The 17,884-nt window shown below is 38.3% G+C and overlaps 1 long non-coding RNA gene across 1 annotated transcript in view; it reads left to right on the top strand.

The window, feature by feature from the left end:
* Positions 1-415: 415 nt before the first annotated feature.
* The window catches only part of LOC138158864 (uncharacterized), a 134,379-nt gene continuing 116,910 nt past the window's right edge, over positions 416-17,884 (top strand). The window contains exon 1 of the long non-coding RNA XR_011167754.1: positions 416-1,261. This is a non-coding gene — a long non-coding RNA (uncharacterized lncRNA). The remainder of the gene's footprint in view (positions 1,262-17,884) is intronic.

Raw genomic sequence — 17,884 nt, 5'->3', positions numbered from 1 at the left:
TCTTCTTCTTCTTCTTCTTCTTCTTCTTCTTCTTCTTCTTCTTCTTCCATTACAGATCTCTGCTGCAATGGAATCAGTCAGAGGAGTTTTGCTATGTGAGAAGAACTTAATGACATTCAAAACCTTCATTTGGAAGTAAAACTAGAGAGGGATGAGCTTCAAACTGAGATAAACAGTCAATGGATTCGGTATTGGCTGATGACAGTGTGTTGAGAACACTATGGGATTGTTCAGTTCTCCAGCATCATGTCCTTATCACTGATCAGTGTGATTCTACCAGCCCTAAATATTTGAGATTTACCAAAGGTCTTTGGCCCATAAATAGCCTTAAGGGCACTGTAAAAATGCTTTGGATTGTTATTATTGGTATAAAACTAAACTTTATCTGCCTTCTTACTGTGCCAAGAATCTTATATATCTCTAATTTTTGCTTGCATTTTACTTTTGATGAATCAGCTATCCTGCTGGTAGACATTATAGAAGTCTTGTTTTTTGTTTTATTTTTCATTTTACAGTTTTGATTAATTTAATTGCATATGAAAAGGTCAGCAAAGACAAGGAACTTGTCTTAGGGCACAAAATGCCTCACTGACTTGATCACCAGGTACTCATTTCCACAAGATCTAATAGGAATCTGGGAAACATTCTGAGAAAGTTGCCATACTGATAGCTGGGGTACTCAGAGATACCTCATGGAAGTAAGCCAGTTCTGAACCATTAAGAGTTGTCAAAGAGGTTACACGTTTCATAGCCACTGCTTCATAAGTAACAAATATCTGAGCCAAGGTCCTGAGACAACAGACCTAGAGAGATTTCTAATAAGCCTAGGATAAAGTCTCTGACTTTTCTGAAAGAACATAGCAGCATTCCAACTGGAAAGGGCAATATAATACTCCAGCTGAAATAATACAATACATCTAGTGGGGCCTGAATCTGTAGATGGTAGAGACTCTTTATTGAAGAGCAAACCCCATAGAATCCAGCAGATTGATGCATCTAGCACAGATGCTGTGCTCTGTGATGATCAACCCAATGACTAAGCATGTCTGGCCCCAAATGGGATAAGTATGACCTTCATTGAACAAGCCCTTCTGAGCCACCTGACCAGCTTGTCATGCTCTGTGGAATGCCATCCCAGGCTAAAAGCAGGAGTGACTCATTTTTCACTGACACTGAGACAAGACTGATGCCCTGTCCCACTGTGTATGTCATCAGAACTGTCCAGAGTGAGAAGATGTCATGGCCCTGTAGTTCTAGAATGGTGAGTTACCTTGGTCACATGTGTTCTCTGATCCTGTTTCTCCTTACAATTGTGCTTCTGGTGTGCCTCTATTCTTCCTCTCACCTCTATGGACTCTGTATATTTGTGAGAAAGTGTTATCTTGGGTTTTAGGGGATGATTTTTAGTAGTTGTTCTCTCTCTATCATTTGAATTTAAATGCCACTTGAGTTTGCTGGTTAATTGTTAGTGGGAAGAACACTGTTGGGGACCTGTAAAATACAGCCTTCAAGGACTGAATCTTATCTTGGCACCTCAAGGAGATCCTGGCATAGGGCTTTAGTGGGAGGGAGAAATATTAAGGTTTCTCAAATCTTGAGCAGTGACATCAGGGGAAAAAGAGAAAATCGTGGATTTCCAACGTGTATTGGACCATGTCTCCTTGGGTGAGATGGAATGATTTTCTGTGTCAAAAGCCTGAATGAGGTTGAACAAGCATCAGTCTTTCCAGGAAATCACAATATGTCCAGCCTCTCATAGTGTAATATACATCATTGCACAAGATGAGTATTATATGCTTCATTATTGTATCAGACATGTTATGCTAGGAGACAAAGGAGAGAGCAGGCTTAGAAAAACTTGTGGAACAAACCATATATCCTAAACATGCCATTAATAATGGCTAGAATGCAAAGCTAATTGAGTTTTGAAGACATGGTTCTTACATTTTATATTAGTGTGTAAAACTTTGTGATGCTTTGCCAGCTGAATAGTTCTACTATAAAGCTTCATAAGCACACATTAAAGATTAAAAAATGCCGCTCCCCTGGGACATCAGGAGAAGTAGCCCCTGGCAAGATAACGAAGAAGTCACATGTATCAGGGCAGGACCCAGCGCTTCAGAATGGCAGTCAGAAACATAGCTCTGCTTTGTTTTGAAACAGGCAGTGCAAGGACAGGCAGAGCATGATGAGAATCTTGCCTCTCAGTTAAACTAGTTGACAGTGACCTCCTTCTCATGTGAAAAATGGATCCATAGATCTGTATCATAATCTTGGAAAGTTCTCTTTGAGATGCAAAAGTTGACATCCTGCCTGGTTCTGCTTCAGCCTCAGTGGAAAACATGACACTCAACAGACATATTTTTACTGACCAGAGGGAGAATATTTTCCATCTTGCTTTCTCTCCATCTCCTTTCCTTTCTTTACCAAGGATAAACTCTTTTTTTTTCCTCTTGTTAATTTATGTTCTTACGCAATTTATGGTACTGTTCTTTGGAGGGTTACCTTTTTATGCAGAGAAGTGTTTTGACAATCCAAGGATGACAGATTGGCTCTGGGAGAATTGTGAAGACTTAATTTAATGTCCAGAAGGAGCACAGACAACCTTACAGACAGAATTTACAGTTATTTGTCTTTTAGTCTAGAACTTTGGGAGGCTTTCTTTCCCAAGAAGCACAAACTAGAAATTGATTTATCATAATGTCCTTTTTCATAACTTGTCTCCTGCTTTAAAAATATGAAGCATCTGTGTCCTCTGTTGTCATGTTCTATAACAGCTTAATTTTTAGGACATACCATAGACAGTCTTTTCCAAACCCCACAAGTTCTTATCTCAGGAAGAGTTTGCATGTACTATAAAATTATTTTAGAAAACATCATATTAGGGGATTCGATCACACCTGGCATTTGTTTAAAATGTGTGTGTGTATGTTTGTTAGCACAAATATATGCATATACTGTAACTAGTTAATACTGCCTGGAATGCACATAAAGCTATTATATATGTGCATTGTGGGAAACTTTTAATTTTTCTCAGGTTTCATTTTGCTGCTCATATTTTGCTGTTTAAAATGCACATTTTCTTCAGCAAGCCACACTGGTAGTTTATAATGTTGTCATGAAGAATACTAGATAAGATTTCCTATAGTTAAATGTGGTGCATTATATAGTTCTTATTTATATGGTCAAAGAGAGCAGTATAGTTTGCGTTATGTTGGCATATGCATAAGTGCACAGAATGGAATTAGGGTAACAATGCTGATTCTGGGGAAATTAATAAGCAGGCCCTTTCTTGACTAATTAGAGAAAGATTCTGCCCAAAAAGAGTTATGTTTCAGAGGTTAAGACATGACTTAACCAATGACATATCTGAGTTTGTGTGAGAATAAGCCCTGATATGCTCTATACTGAGAACATGTTCTTCTGCCCAGGTCATCAATGTAGGGTTCATAGAACCCTGGTGTTTCTCAATCAAGTTTTTAACAAATTGCTTACTGTGTTTGTCATGTATGCCATTAATTTGAGGTGTTTGTATTTGGGAAATATTTATACATACACACATATATGTGTATGTGTTTGTGTATATGCACACATATGCATAAAGTTAAAATCACAAAGTGATCTAAATTCATCCACCCCAACAGTACTCATGTCAAATCAATTAAATTTGTCTGGAAAGACATCAGATTGAGTCAGTAGACCTAGGTAGGAGAGGCAGTTTTGCTGCTAAGTAGCTGTATGACTTTGGATAAAAAACAACTTTCCCTGGCTTCAGGTTTCATTGTCTTTTTTTTTTTTTAAGCAATTGGGGTTAAGTAACTTGCTCAAAGTTACACGGCCAGTTATTTCTGGGTGTGGTGCTTAATATCTGAACCCAGATTCAATCCCACGTCATCCCGACACTGGGGCCAGTGCTCTTACTCGCTGTGCTACCTGGCCTCCCTAGGTTTCATTATCTTTAATATGAAAGAAGTAAGAATAGATGATTTATAAGATCTCTTCTAGAACTAAGTATCTACGAATATGAATCTACAAAAATGAGCTATGTCTTAAATCCTTATCTTGTTTTTTTCCCTGTTATTAATGACTAAAGCTAGTTCAACCTTGCCCAGGTCATTTTCTACTCTTTTGACTCTCAAGTGAAACCCTGACCAATTCTTATAGACTGTGTGTAAAAGGTTATCTAGGACCAGCCAAGGAAGGTGCTTAAATACTGACAAAACTTCTATTCCTCCTTAAGGTAGAGAAAACCAAGGAAGAAGAGAAAACATATTTTTTTTCATAGTTTCATATTAAAAGCTACCTAATTAAAAAGAAATTATAGGTATCACAAAGAAATTATGTGTTGAATCCATTTGGATTTGGAATCAGGAAGACTTGAGTTAAACTTCTACTTGAAATACTTACTGGCTTTGTTATCTAGGAGAGGCCACTTAACTTTGCTCTGCCTCAATAAAAAAACAAACTTAATAGTAAAAATAAGCTATTTTATTATTAATATCATAATTACTATAACACTAGCAGTTGCCTCACAGAGCTACTGTGAAGATCAAATGAGGTAATATATGTCAAGTGCTTTGCACGTCTTAAAAACACTATGTAACTATAAGCTGTTATCTTCAATTATCTGTCTATCATAACTATCTATCCACAGCTGGTAAAAGATTGTGTAAATGTATAGCTGTGGAATGGGAATTGGAGTTTCTGGAATGGAAACAGAAAAAAAGAGAATTAAAAAAAGGCTAAGGTCAACTGAGTGAGCCTGAAGAACGTCAGTAAGTTTGAAAATTTTGGTTGGGGATACAACTCTATGAGGTTAACATAATCTTAGGGTCCTGAGAATAGGGGAATGATGGGTCATAGAACCATTGCAATTGAATAGTAACTCAGAAGGAGTTTGGAGAGTTTCAGTCATTTTGGAATGGTGACTCCAGGATTGGTGTGGTTGCATGGTTGATTATATTAGCCACAGAAATGGCAAGCCTGATGTTTTTTTTTTTGGTGAGCCAGTAATATTTTCTTCATTTTTTCTTGGTGCTATTTGAATTTTATATATTTTTAAAAGAATTCATATTATAATAGCACTATTAGAAACTCCTTCATTTTACAAATGAGTAAACTTACACCTAGAAGAGATTTTCCTAAGATCCCATTTTATATATGTATGTATGTATAATATACACGCCATTATATGTTTTATAATATATAAATACACATAGCACAATATAATATGATACTATGTGATATAATATAATATGGTAGAATAATATAATACAATATAATATAGTCAGGACTTGAACTCAGGTCTCCTAAGCCCCAGGTTAGTTTTTTCTTTTCTTCCACTCTGCTGTGAAGCCATTCTCGGTAAATAATTCATTTCTTTTATGGTTTACTACTTTTCCTCATCCATTTTTCTCTGACTCATTGAGTCTTTTCATGATGCTTTTCTTGGTGAATAATTATTTCCCACTTTTCCTCATTCTCCAACCTTCTCTGACTTACTGAGTCTCTTCATGCTGAACCCAATTGCCTTCTACCAATGGACTACAATAGGACCGACAGAAACAAAAAAGTATGAATACATGATTCACAGGTGGCCTAGGATGGCTTGTGCATAAAGTAGCACCAAAATGGTATAGCGCATGGCCCTGTGTCTCTGATTCAGAGATGTCTTTAGTGATACCCAGGCTTGGAAAAGCAGTGCATGGATATAGCTTGGTCATGCTATAACAAGACGCTTGTATTATACCAGATGGTACTGTGAATAGTGCCTGTTTCTAGTTAGGTTTGGTTCCTTCTTATAGGATCACTAAATATCTACATTTGTCTCTTAGACTTCGTAACTGGGAATGAAAGCATATGCCCCACACTCTGGGGAAAACATTCTCATTGGCCCTTCCTTTTCTCCTCAAGGAGGTGGGAATAAATAGTCCCCTAGGATGTGCCTTCACACCTGGCCTATGCTTTAGGCATGCCTATGGTTCTACAGTGTTCTCCTTAGTAAAGAATATTGAGTGGATTATAAGGAGACATGGTGTAATGGTCCTGCCTCTGCAAGTGGCAAATAACTGTGATATTTTGACTTTCTGGGTTTCTGGCTCCACATCCACAGCATGGAGGTATTCATAATTACTGGTTAATAATGACTGAGTGCACCTGGGGTTCACACTCATGTACTAGATTCAGTAATACTCATATGCTGAAATGGATCTGTCATCCCACACATTCTGGAATTTCTTCCAATGATAATTATCACAATTTCTCCATGTCTGTCAATCCTATGCAACTCTTATCCATGCTCTCCAAAATTTAACCACAAGGAGTCTACTCAACATGCTAGAGTCCTTTCCTGCTCTCTCTCAAACCACTGCAAGGGTACCAGTGGAGCCCTCTGGATGTCTACCCTTACTTTCACCATATGATCAGTCCATCTTTTCTTTTCTAGTGCACAATTCTTTGCTTATGCCCTTTATTCCTGTTATTCTTTAGATTTCTTCCTTGGTTAAGTGTTTCAGCCTCCTTACAATCACCATAAACTTCTCCATTGCCTTAAATGTCACATTCATCTTTAGTTGTTCAGATGGAATGCTATTCCATGTTTCATTGCCAAGCAGCAACATCTGAAAATGTCAGTATTAAAAAGATGGAGGGGCAGCTAGGTGGTGTAGTGAATAGAGCACCAGCCTTGAATTCAGGAGGACCTTAATTCAAATCCGGGCTTAGACACTTAACACAAAAAACTAGCTGTGTGACCTTGAACAAGTCACTTAACCCCAACGGCCCTCCAAAAAGCAAAAAAAAAAAAAATGGGCCTTTGCTACTGGGGTAAATTTGGGGTCAGTATTGCAATATGCTTTGCAATTTTCTGAAAGCAATACACACTACATTCTTCTTGTTTGTGACTCTAGGTTCAGTTCATTTGTATTATCTCTCCTACATTTAGATATCATTGGACAAATTCTATAGTATGTTATTCAGATGCATGTTACAATCTGGACAATCGACATCCTTCATCTATTTGGTCTTTCCCTTATAGATAGACAGGGACAGGTTGATCTTTGAGTGATTATACAACTCTTTCAGGAGACTCTGTAGTTGCTTAGAGGCCTGATGTCATCCATACACAATGGCATCCATAAACATGAATCTCTGGAGGACTTTGTTATCCACAGGGAATTCCTCTGCTATCTCTGCTAGATTTCCTTCATCGCAGTGGTGAATACTTCTGGTGAGCATACATCTTACTGCTTTATGCCTTGACTGATATTTATCATTAGAGGTGCATTGAACAGGCTTTGTTAGACTTTCCGAGAATGGGTACTACTATATAGAGAAGGAAACATATTTTTTTTAAAGAACTTGTAGAGTGGCATTTTATTATTTTGTTCTGATGAGTCAAATACTTCCTCATAATCAACAAACAAGAGTTTGAAAGTTTTTGTAAGTGCACTATACCTAAGAGTAGAAGGGAAACAATTAACTAGAGGGAAAAATCTTTGCCTCAAATTTCTCTGATAAGGTATAATTTCCAAGCTACCTGGGTAACAGATTCAAATATTAAGATTAAGAACCTTTCAGAACTTAATACATTTTTCTTTTGAGGCAATTGGTGTTAAATGACTTGCCCAGGGTCACACAGTTAATAAGTGTCTGAGGCTGGATTTGAACTCAGGTCTTCTTAACTCCAGGGCTAGTACTCTATCTACTGTCACCTAGCTGTCCCTGGAACTTGATTAATTTTTAAAGAATGAACAAAGGATATGAAGACGCAGTTCTCAAGCGAAGAAATCAAGCTATCTATAGCCATATGGAAAATACTTCAAATTATTGATATTTAGAAATATGCAAATGAAAGAAATTCTGAGGCCTTACCTCACACCCATCAGATTGGCTAAGTTGACAAAAAAATAGAAAATTACAAATGTTGGAGGAGATTCAGGAAAACAGACAAATCAGGGCACTATTGGTGTGGCTATGAATTGGCATGATGATTATGGAAAGCAATTTATAACTATGGCTCAGAATTTACTAAACTGAGCATGCCCATTAACCTAGGAATACCATTACTAGCCCTATTCACCAAAGAAATCAAACAAAGAAAAAACTCCTATATAACAAAAATAAAGAAGCCCTTTTTGTGGTGGCAAAAACTCCTAGAAACTAGAGGATATAAATTGGGGAATGGCTAAATATGTGATTTATCATACGCAAATAGAATGGGATACCAGTATTCTATAAGACGCAAAGTGAAAGAAAAACTTAGGAAGACTTTTATAAATTGATGCGGAATAAAGTAAACAGAAGCAATAGAACAGTTTATTGTATGACCATAGATTTGCAAAAATGAAGAATTTTGAAAAACTTATGAACTCTGATCAAAGTATGACTCACCATAATTCCAGAGCAGTGATGATAAAGTATGCTACCCACCTCCTGACTGAAAGGTGATAGACTAAGAAAAAGGATGTGACAAAAAATTTTGTCCATGGCAAATATGGGAAATTGTTTACTTATTAGTAATAAGGGTTTTACGTTTTTGTTTTTCTATTCTTTCTCTTTTTAATTCCATGGGTCAGGGTAAGGGGAAGAGAAATAAATATATGTTAATTTGGAAAAAAATAAACTAAAAATATAATCAATTAACAATAATCATAATCTTTAAGTCAATTGTAAGAAGGTAAAGATATGGTCCATTGTTGAATATGGTTTGTGAAAACTCACTTCTTTCTTACTTGTATCCTCATTAAGAATGTCCTAAATTCATGTATAGATGGGTCTCCTAAAATTTTTATATAGGTTAGATATAGTAGTCATATTTCTCAGTAACTGAGGTTTCCCTGATCAAATTTCTTAGGCATCCATTCCTCCTTTGCAAACCTTGGTTTGGTAAATCAGCTCCTCAATACTACTAATAATGGTAACTGATATTTATATAGCAATTTAATGTTTCCAAAGTACTTCATAGACATATATTTTATCTATTTCTCATTTGTATACAAGCAAAATACTTATATATAATATGCACAAAATACATACATGTATACACACATGTGCGTATATGTACATGTGTGTGCACACATATACACATGTAAAATCTCATCTGATTGATGTGATTTCCAGAATTTAAATATGGCCACAATGCTTAAGGAACTTACAATTAAGCGGGAGAGACAAAATAAATAACTATAGACCTATTAATAATTAAAGAAAATATGCTCACAGCCTCTGGCATGCTTTGTGAACACATCTTTCCCTTTCAAGTGCAGGTCATGGTAGGATGCAGGTTGCAGATGAATGTGTCTCTGAGGGTTGGAGGATGTGTTGTTTGTTTAGACATTTGCCCAAATGAACTTTTGGACGGCCCTCTTAACACAGTGGTAGCATCTGGCTCATTAAACAAGGGTCTTTTTTCCCCCACTTATTTTCCATTCCCCATCATGGCCAAGCTGTCCCTTGATAGAAATGAGCCCAATATGTGCCAAGTACCAAGTGCTGCTGCTTCCCTTGGCTTGCTTCCATGTGTGAAAAATGGGAATCTGTGTGTATAACCAAAGATTTCATATCCTTTTCTTTTGTGAAGGGATGTTTGATAATTCAGACAAAGCCTGAGGGTTGGAATTTCTGGGGTTGGAAGGGAGAAAAAATGGATGGAGATGTTAAGGGAAAAGGAAAGGGCCTCAAGAATGTAAGTCAACTGCAATTAAATCCAATAAGCATTTATTAAGTGCCTACCAGGTTCTGTGCTAGGTCTTAAGGGTATGGAGACAAAAATGAAACAATACTGTTTTCAAGGAGATGCATTCAATCTAGGGAAAAGTTTTCCCTGATAGGTTAAGTGCAAAATATGTACAAAATAATTCTAAAGAAATTTTAGCTGGGCAGTTAGGTGGTGCGGTGTGTTGATAGAGAGCCAGGCCTGGAGTCAGAAAGACTAATCTTCCTGAGCTTAAATCTGCCCTCATTCACTTGCTAGCTGTGTGTCACTGCGTAAGTCACTTAACCTCATTTGCCTCAGTTTCCTCATCTATATAATAAGATGGAGAAGGAAATAGCAAAGCAGTTCATTATTTTTGCCAAGAAAATCCCAAATGGGGTCACAAAGAGTCAGACATGACTGAAAACAACTGAAGAACAACAATTTCATTAAAGTGGAAGGGGCAGCGCTGACAAGAACAATTAGGAAATGTATCTTGCAGGAGGTAATTATAGTTCATGTCTGGATCTTTCCAAGAAGAAAGTACAAGAGGAATTCAATGCCAAAAGACAGATGAAGAAAGGGTTTGTTAAGTACTTACTCTGTACCGGGCACTTTGATAAATGTGGGAATTAAAATAAATAAAAAATAAATAAAAGAGAGAAGGAGGGAAATGGACCCATCCAGGGCAGCAGTAGCCTCGGTGCAATTAAAGAGCATTGTAAAGCCAAGCACAAGGACGGCTTCTGTGAACAGCTTTCAAAGTTATGATTACATAGTATATCAAACTCTCTATTTATTCAGTAACAAATCAAAGCAAAACATTCACAGAAGAGCAAGATACAGCATTCACAATGTCACAACTTATCACAGAAAATCAAAATACAGCATTCACCATGTCACAACTTAACTTTTCACTAAAATGTCCACATAGTTTTCACTAAAGTACAATCATTTAGTAACTCAATCATTCAGTCATCCTTAATTCAATCAGTATTAAGGAGTAGAGCCTCCTTAATTCTTAAGTCACTCATCCTTAAGGAAGCAGGCCTCCTTAAGGGACACAAAGTACAGTAGTCAAAATTCTCCACTCATGGGGTGCAATTAAATTACAATATCAGTCACTACTCGGTACTCTCTTAAGGGGTAGTAGAAAATACACAGGCTATCCACCCCTAGCTCATAAGTAAGTTATAATTTCATCAGTCACTACTCAGTATCCACAGAGAGGTTTTTTCATCTTGACTTGAGGCAGGTAGCTCCTACCTGAATACACCCAACTGTCGCCTGGGTTCAAAGGCAGACAGCTCCCAGCTCCTTGTCCGGCTCTCTGTGCAATTCCTGTTCCACACTGAAGCTTCACAGTGTCCAGTCCATCTCAAATCCTTCACCGTCTCTGTTCCTGGGAAGACAAGGCTTAATAGAGCGACAAAACATTCATACACATTAGCAAAGCCACAACAACATTTGTACAAAATACTGGCACCACAGTCATGCTTTCTCAGTCTTTGGCAGCTCCAGCTGGTCCTTGGAAGTCTTGCCACCACAAGTTCAAGTTTTGCCACCACAAGTCCAAGTTCTGTGTCAGTTCTCAATTCTCATTTCTCAATTCAGTCTTTAGTAGTAGCAGCCCAGCCTCCAGATGCTTGCTGAGAGAAATTCTCTCTCTCTGTCTCTCTGTCTCTCTCTGTCTCTCTCTGTCTGTCTCTGTCTGTCTCTCTGTCTGTCTCTCTCTCTTTCTCTCTCTCTCTGTCTCTCTCTCTCTGTCTGTCTCTCTGTCTGTCTCTCTGTCTGTCTCTCTCTCTCTGTCTCTCTCTCTCTGTCTCTCTCTCTCTTTCTCTCCTCCCCCCAGCAGCAGCTGCCCTGTCTCCATGATGCTGACCCCAGGAAATTCTCACTGTCCAGCTTGTGCTCTTCCTTAAATACAGTACAGCTCCTCCCTGTTCGGCCTCTTCCTGTTACATTCCACACTGTTATGTCAGCAACAGGGGTTCCCTGTTCAGCTCCTTCCTGTTATGTCAGCAATAGGGAATCTAACCTTTTGTTTCTTTAACAGAGGCTTAATTTGAAACTACGTGCTAAGCTCCTCTCAGCTCTCCAATACAAAGGGATCTTCAAATTTCATTACTATTATAGGCATTGAATAAAAATAAGGAAGCAGTGGAAATATAAGGAAAGAAGGAGAAGATAAGAAAATTTTGCAAAATAGTTTGTACATGTTTCATCTGTTGTGTAACAGAGTTACATTTTTTCCCCAAATAAACATACAAAATGCAAGTTATAATTGACCAGTGGTCAAGTTCCCCGACAGGTCTTAACAAGCAAGTGTTGGCAGGTGAACATGATATATGTTGTCCAGAAGTCCAGCATGTATAGGCAGGAATATGTGGGTGTAATGACTTTCTTACAATTTAATACTATACAGTTACATGATGTAATATTGCATCATCAAAATTTCAATGCAGAAACCCCCCACAAAATCACAATAAATTGTTGAATTTAAGATGAATCATTTAAAAAAAATAAGTCTTTTTGAAATTATAGGTAAATTTCAAAAAGGTAATTAAAGTGTTAAAGAAAGTAGAATTCTAAGGGGGCACTGAAATATTAATTTTTTGAAAAAGCAGAGGTAGGCCAGATAAGTTTGAGAACTTCCGGTCTAGAAGGTGGTATCCTTAGGTTCATACTGCCTAGGGCATTTAAGTTTTAGTTTAGGAAAAAATACCTTTGAGTTTCCCCCTCTGTCCTAATGCATGCAGCCCACAGCCTGGGGCTTCTACTGGAAGGTCTCATCTTCTGTTCCTGAGGATGTGTGTGTGTGTGTGTGTGTGTGTGTGTGTGAATTCTTCTCTCATATCCACCCATATTAAAGTCTGTTTTCTTGTGTTCCTGGCTAGAAGCCCAAGGGAGCAAGAAAAGCATTATCAACTTGTTATTTTTGTTTTTTTTTTAGTAGACTCTAGTAGGAGGCACCACTTTTTCTGTAAGGGTTTATCCTCTTATCTCTGTTGAATATCACCTTTGGAAGCAACCTCAGTCCCTGGGAATCATTCAGAGGAGTTACCTTTCAGCAAGCTCATGTGCACCTCCATGTGGGACACTACAGATTCTTTCTGAATAAAAACAAACAAAAACAAAATCCAAGCCTTGCAATATAATGAAGCTGATTAGGGGTATGTATTGCATGGATCATAGGTTTCCCTATTAACAACCTTTGCAGACCAGAAAGCCCAGAGGTAGGAGGTAGTTTCTGAATTGGAAGAGTCAAAATCAGAAATCACAGCAATGTTCAAGAAGGGGATATCCCAAGGCGAGGCCTGAGGTTAAATCTGTGATAGCTTTTAGGACTTGGTAAGCAACAATGTTGCTGGACAGTTACCTCAATCTGCCTTTCTCATTTTTTTCTGCAGTCAAGTACCTTTCCATTTGAATTGTCTTAGAAAGATTCTAAAGATCACCAGGCAGGTTGAGACACCAGACACTGAGGTCCTGTCTCTAAACTAAACTGCCAAGCACTCAACTTCTCCTGCAGAGTGTGCAACTCTGACGGGCTGGCCACGTTGTTCAAATGCCAAATGTACACTTGCCTAAAAGAGTATTTTATGGAGTATTCACACACGGCAAGCATTCACATGATGGTCTGGAGACTCTCAAGGTCAAGGACACTCTCAAGGTCTCTCTTAAGAATTTTAGGATTGATTGTGTGACACGGGAGTCCTCTCAGCATGGCATGCCCACATCAGAGAAGGTGCTGTGCTCTATGAGCAAAGCAGATTTGAAGTAGCTCAAAAGAAATGTAAGATGTGCAAATGTAGAGAACCCCCCCTCCAAATGTTCACATGGACTATTTGTGCCCAACCTGTGGTAGACCATTCCGAGCTCATATTGGTTTGATTAGTCACAGTTGGATGCATTGTAACTCGACTCTAACATCATGATGTCATTTTGGTCCTCCTTGAGAAAGGACAACTGCCAACCTTTCTTTATGCCCAGCAATAAACAAGTCCTCTTTATTCTGAAGTTCCTTCAGCTAGGTACCAAATAATAACAGTATTACCTCTGCCCTTGTTCTCCAATGACAATAATCGATCCCTCTTATAAAGACTGAGAGGTAAAGTGTCTAGCCTTTGAAGAGAGTAGATAAGAAAAGGAATAGGATTAATTGTAGTGCCAATAGTATCCTTCTGAGACAGCAAAGTTTTGCTGAACCACAGAAGGTTGTAGAAGCCTACAATTTTTAATAGGTCACTATTTCCCATGATTACTTTCTTTTCTTTCTTTTTTTTTTTAAAGCAATTGGGGTTAAGTGACTTGCCCAAGGTTACACGGCTAGTTATTTCTGGGTGTGGTGCTGAGTATCTGAGCCCGGATTTGATCCAGGTCATCCCGACACTGGAGCTGGTGCTCTCACTGAGCCACCTGGCCGCCCCTAAGCAATTGGGGTTAAGTAACTTGATCAAGGTTACATGGCCAGGTGTTTCTGGGTGGGTGCTAAGTGTCCGAGTCCGGGATTCGATCTCCAGGTCTTCTCAACACTGGAGCCGGTGCTCTTACTCGCTGTGCTACCTGGCAGCCCCCCATGATTACTTTCTTTGCAATAGTGATCTACTTGTATGGGTTCTGACCATTTGAAAATATATTAAGCCAAAAGGTGTTAGAACAGTAAGCTTTGAAACTGAAATATGGCCTAATGGAAGAGGACAGGATCACTCATCCTAGTTTTTTGAGATGCCCCTGGATTGTCCATGTTGGATTGCAGTCACTTTCTTCTCATAAATCCATCATGGAAGGCTGTATTTACATCCAGCAAAGGATTGACAGAGAAGGGAAGCCATGCACGTAGCCTTTCAAGATCTAAGAGGTCAATCCAAATTGGGAAAGGATGATGACTAATTTTTGTCAGCAGAAATAGTGGGGAAAATATGTTCAAGTAATAAGAAAACTGTGGAGATGGCATATTATATGACATGTGTTTGGTTTGAACTTATTTTGGGAACAGTGATGATGGAAGAAATGCTGTTCTTTATTGTATTTATAACCATGCTGAGCTTGCAAAGGGAAAACAGACTTAAGTCATTAGATTAATGTGGCAAGGCAGCTAAATGTAAACATAAGGAACATGATTTTCATGAAAGTCTCCAGTATTTTCTATCTCCTCAAGTTTATTTGAAAATAGAAATTAAAATTAATGATATAGAATTAGAATCTATTCCTATAGATTATGTTGAAGTAGAAGGGCTTAGACTGTGAGCCCCTTGAGAGCAGGCACTGTTAGTTTTTTGGGCTTTCTTTGTATCCCCAGCTCTTAACACGGTCTGGCCCATTGTAGGTGCTTAATTAAAGCTAGCTGATTGACTGGTAAGACTTCTGACGAAAGGACCAGTTACTGGCTTTAAACCATGTAATGAATTCAGTAGCTTTTTCAGTTTCATTTCAGTTACTATCAATCCTGAGTCACCTTTCTTTTAGACAAGTCTCAGTTAAAGAGATAAAATGCCTTTCAATTTTGTGCCCAGGGAGTATAAAGTGCTTTACAACAGCAGGCTTACTGATATCAAAGAAGAAACTGATTTCAGGATAGTGAGTCAGGTGTACCGTATTGGAAAGTTAAATGAAACCCCAAGGTGAGCTTTTGCCATCAAAAGCTAGGCCCATTCAGAGATCCTTTGCCCCTCTGGTATAGACTACCTTTCCCATATGGGTGATGTTGAACCCAGACCAAGCTGGCTTCTTTCAACTTCATTATAAGTTTAGAATAAAATTGTAATTTTTTAGAAATCACTAAAAAAAAGTCTTTATGAGAAAAGTGACTGTTTATTGACATTTACTGGGACTTAACAAGGGGCCTTTAGGAATAGGTCTCATATTTAGAGACCATCCTTCCTGAAGCTAGGCAGATAGGTGGCAAGATGGTGCAACTGCCAGACCTTGGTGTTCCAGTTAGGAAGCTGTAAGTTCAAATCCAGCCTCCTCTACCATTTAATAGCTAATTGACTCTGGGTAAATTGTTTAATCTTAGTTTCCTCATCTGTGTGATGAGGATAATAATAGCATCTATCTCCATTGTTTGCTGTGAGAATAAAATGAGATGATATTTGTATAGTGCTTTGCAAACCTTAAAGTGCTATATAAATGCTAGCTACTATTATTAGCTAAAAGAAGAAAGGAAGTTTGTTCCTTTTACTTAAATATTGCATTTAGTTTCCATAATTTTTATTGGTTCACAGACCACAACTCTTAAAAATGATTAGGTGGCTAAAAAAAAAAGTGGGTGGGTGTCTTTGACCTTGTGTGCTGGGTCTTTGGTTTAATCTTCATTATGTTCAAGGAGCAAGACAGCTGAGAGCCCAGAATGCTTCTAGTCCCTGGAGCATTCCAAATCCCATAAGCCTTTCAGCCTTTTAGAATGCCTCTGCCTCACTAAAATTTTACTGCTTGTTTATTTGTAGCAAAAGGCTATGAGGTTGCATAACTCCATGGTAATCATCAGATGATTCATCTAGCTGCTTGCTAAATGCAGTACCCTATGTATAATTTATTTTTCATCCTAAGGTTCCAATCTGCCTTTCAGATAATTCATCTTTGGGTTTTAAGACAAAGGAAGATAATAGGAAACTATGTTCCTCTGTCTATCCCTATGGTACAATAAATGCTGCGATTAAACTGGTGACTCCCAGAACCCTGGAGCTGTTTTAACTGGAAAGATTTCTTCAGGTTCTTCCTCCCCTCTCCACCCCCCTCCAAAAAAGTTAAATGTCATCCTTAGTAATGCTTCTGAAATCAATTAACTGCATCTCACAACTAATGGAGTCTTTCACTGGAGGGTTTTGATGTTTGCCTTATGTTAATTTCAAAAGACTTTTGCAACATAGGATGGAATTTTTTTTTAGAATTTTATTTCCTCTCTATGACAGGACTAGGGGTAGATCCATATAATATCTCTTCATCTGGCAAAAATCTTGAATTTACATATTTATATCTGTTTAAAACTGACTGTTTTGGGGGTGGGAGTTTGCGGAGGGTGTATGTGTGTGTGTGTGTAGATTCTGGATTAGAATCTGGAATCTCCATGAATTCAGAATTCTTCACATTTTTAGAAAAAAAGATAATATTTATACAGGACGAAGGATAAAAGTAATAATGTTTTGCATGTAAACAACATAAGATAATACATTTAGAGCTAGAAGGAAAACTTAGAAGCCAGTGAGTACCATCATCTCTCTGCAGATCAGGCAGAGGAATTTTTAGTAAATTCACATTTGTCTCTTCACCTTATCTTGATGATTACAAAGCTTTCTAGACTTATTTCTTCAGTCTTCTCATCATGCCATCTGATCTCTGGCCATTATTCTCATCCCTCTCTTTAGAATCTTAGATTCTCCTCTTGGGTCCCCCTCTCTCTCTCTTTCCCACTATTACCAATACTGATGGGTGAGCTTTTTACCTTATCTTGATGGAGACCAGGCCTCCATGTCATTTCTTGTTAGTTCCCATATTGTCACCTGGTACCATACCCCTTCCTTTAAAAATTTATTTATGTTATTCTGAACTTAAGAAATAATTTACCCCCTTCATATCTCCTCCTTTTTATTTATTTTTTTTTTAGTTTTCTTTTGGAGGGGGGTGTAGCGGCAAGCACCCCAGCGTCAGCAGGGTGGGTGCTCACACAGGTTCTTCGATCTGCTTTGTTAAAGGAAAGCGACTCAAAATGGGTTAACAAGCTTACTTTAATCAGTCAGACATATATTGTTTACCTTGTTCAGGGGAAAAGGTCAGCACCCCGAACTTCAAAGTATACAGGCAGAATTATCAAGACAGAAACAGATCAAGTAGACAGCTTTCCAAACTGTCCAGCCATTACATCCATACCCAGTCAACATCTGGGTTTCCACATCTGGGTTTTTCAAAGCCGGGGGGGCCCTGGACAACGGCTTCCCAGAATATGGATCAAATCACAGAACACTTCTCAAAGTGAGCCCCCAAAACAAAGCTACACATCAGGGCTTATATAGCCTTCTCCTGGCTCAGAGAATGTAACAACCTTATTGACTCACTGGCCAATCAAGAAGTATCTACTGAAAAACAAGCCTCCCACCCCAGGCTCCAGGTACACTTTAGCCTAGGGGCAGGGAAGATCTTCCAAATTTGCATTCCCATTACAGGGGGGAAGACAAGGCAATTGGGGTTAAG

This window comes from Petaurus breviceps, unplaced genomic scaffold, assembly GCF_028583685.1.
Source record: "Petaurus breviceps papuanus isolate PSGF00001 unplaced genomic scaffold, PetGlider_PUasm1.0 175, whole genome shotgun sequence".
NCBI lineage: Eukaryota > Metazoa > Chordata > Mammalia > Diprotodontia > Petauridae > Petaurus > Petaurus breviceps.
Note: the sequence above shows the minus strand (reverse complement) of the source record. Positions and strands in the feature narration are given on the sequence as shown.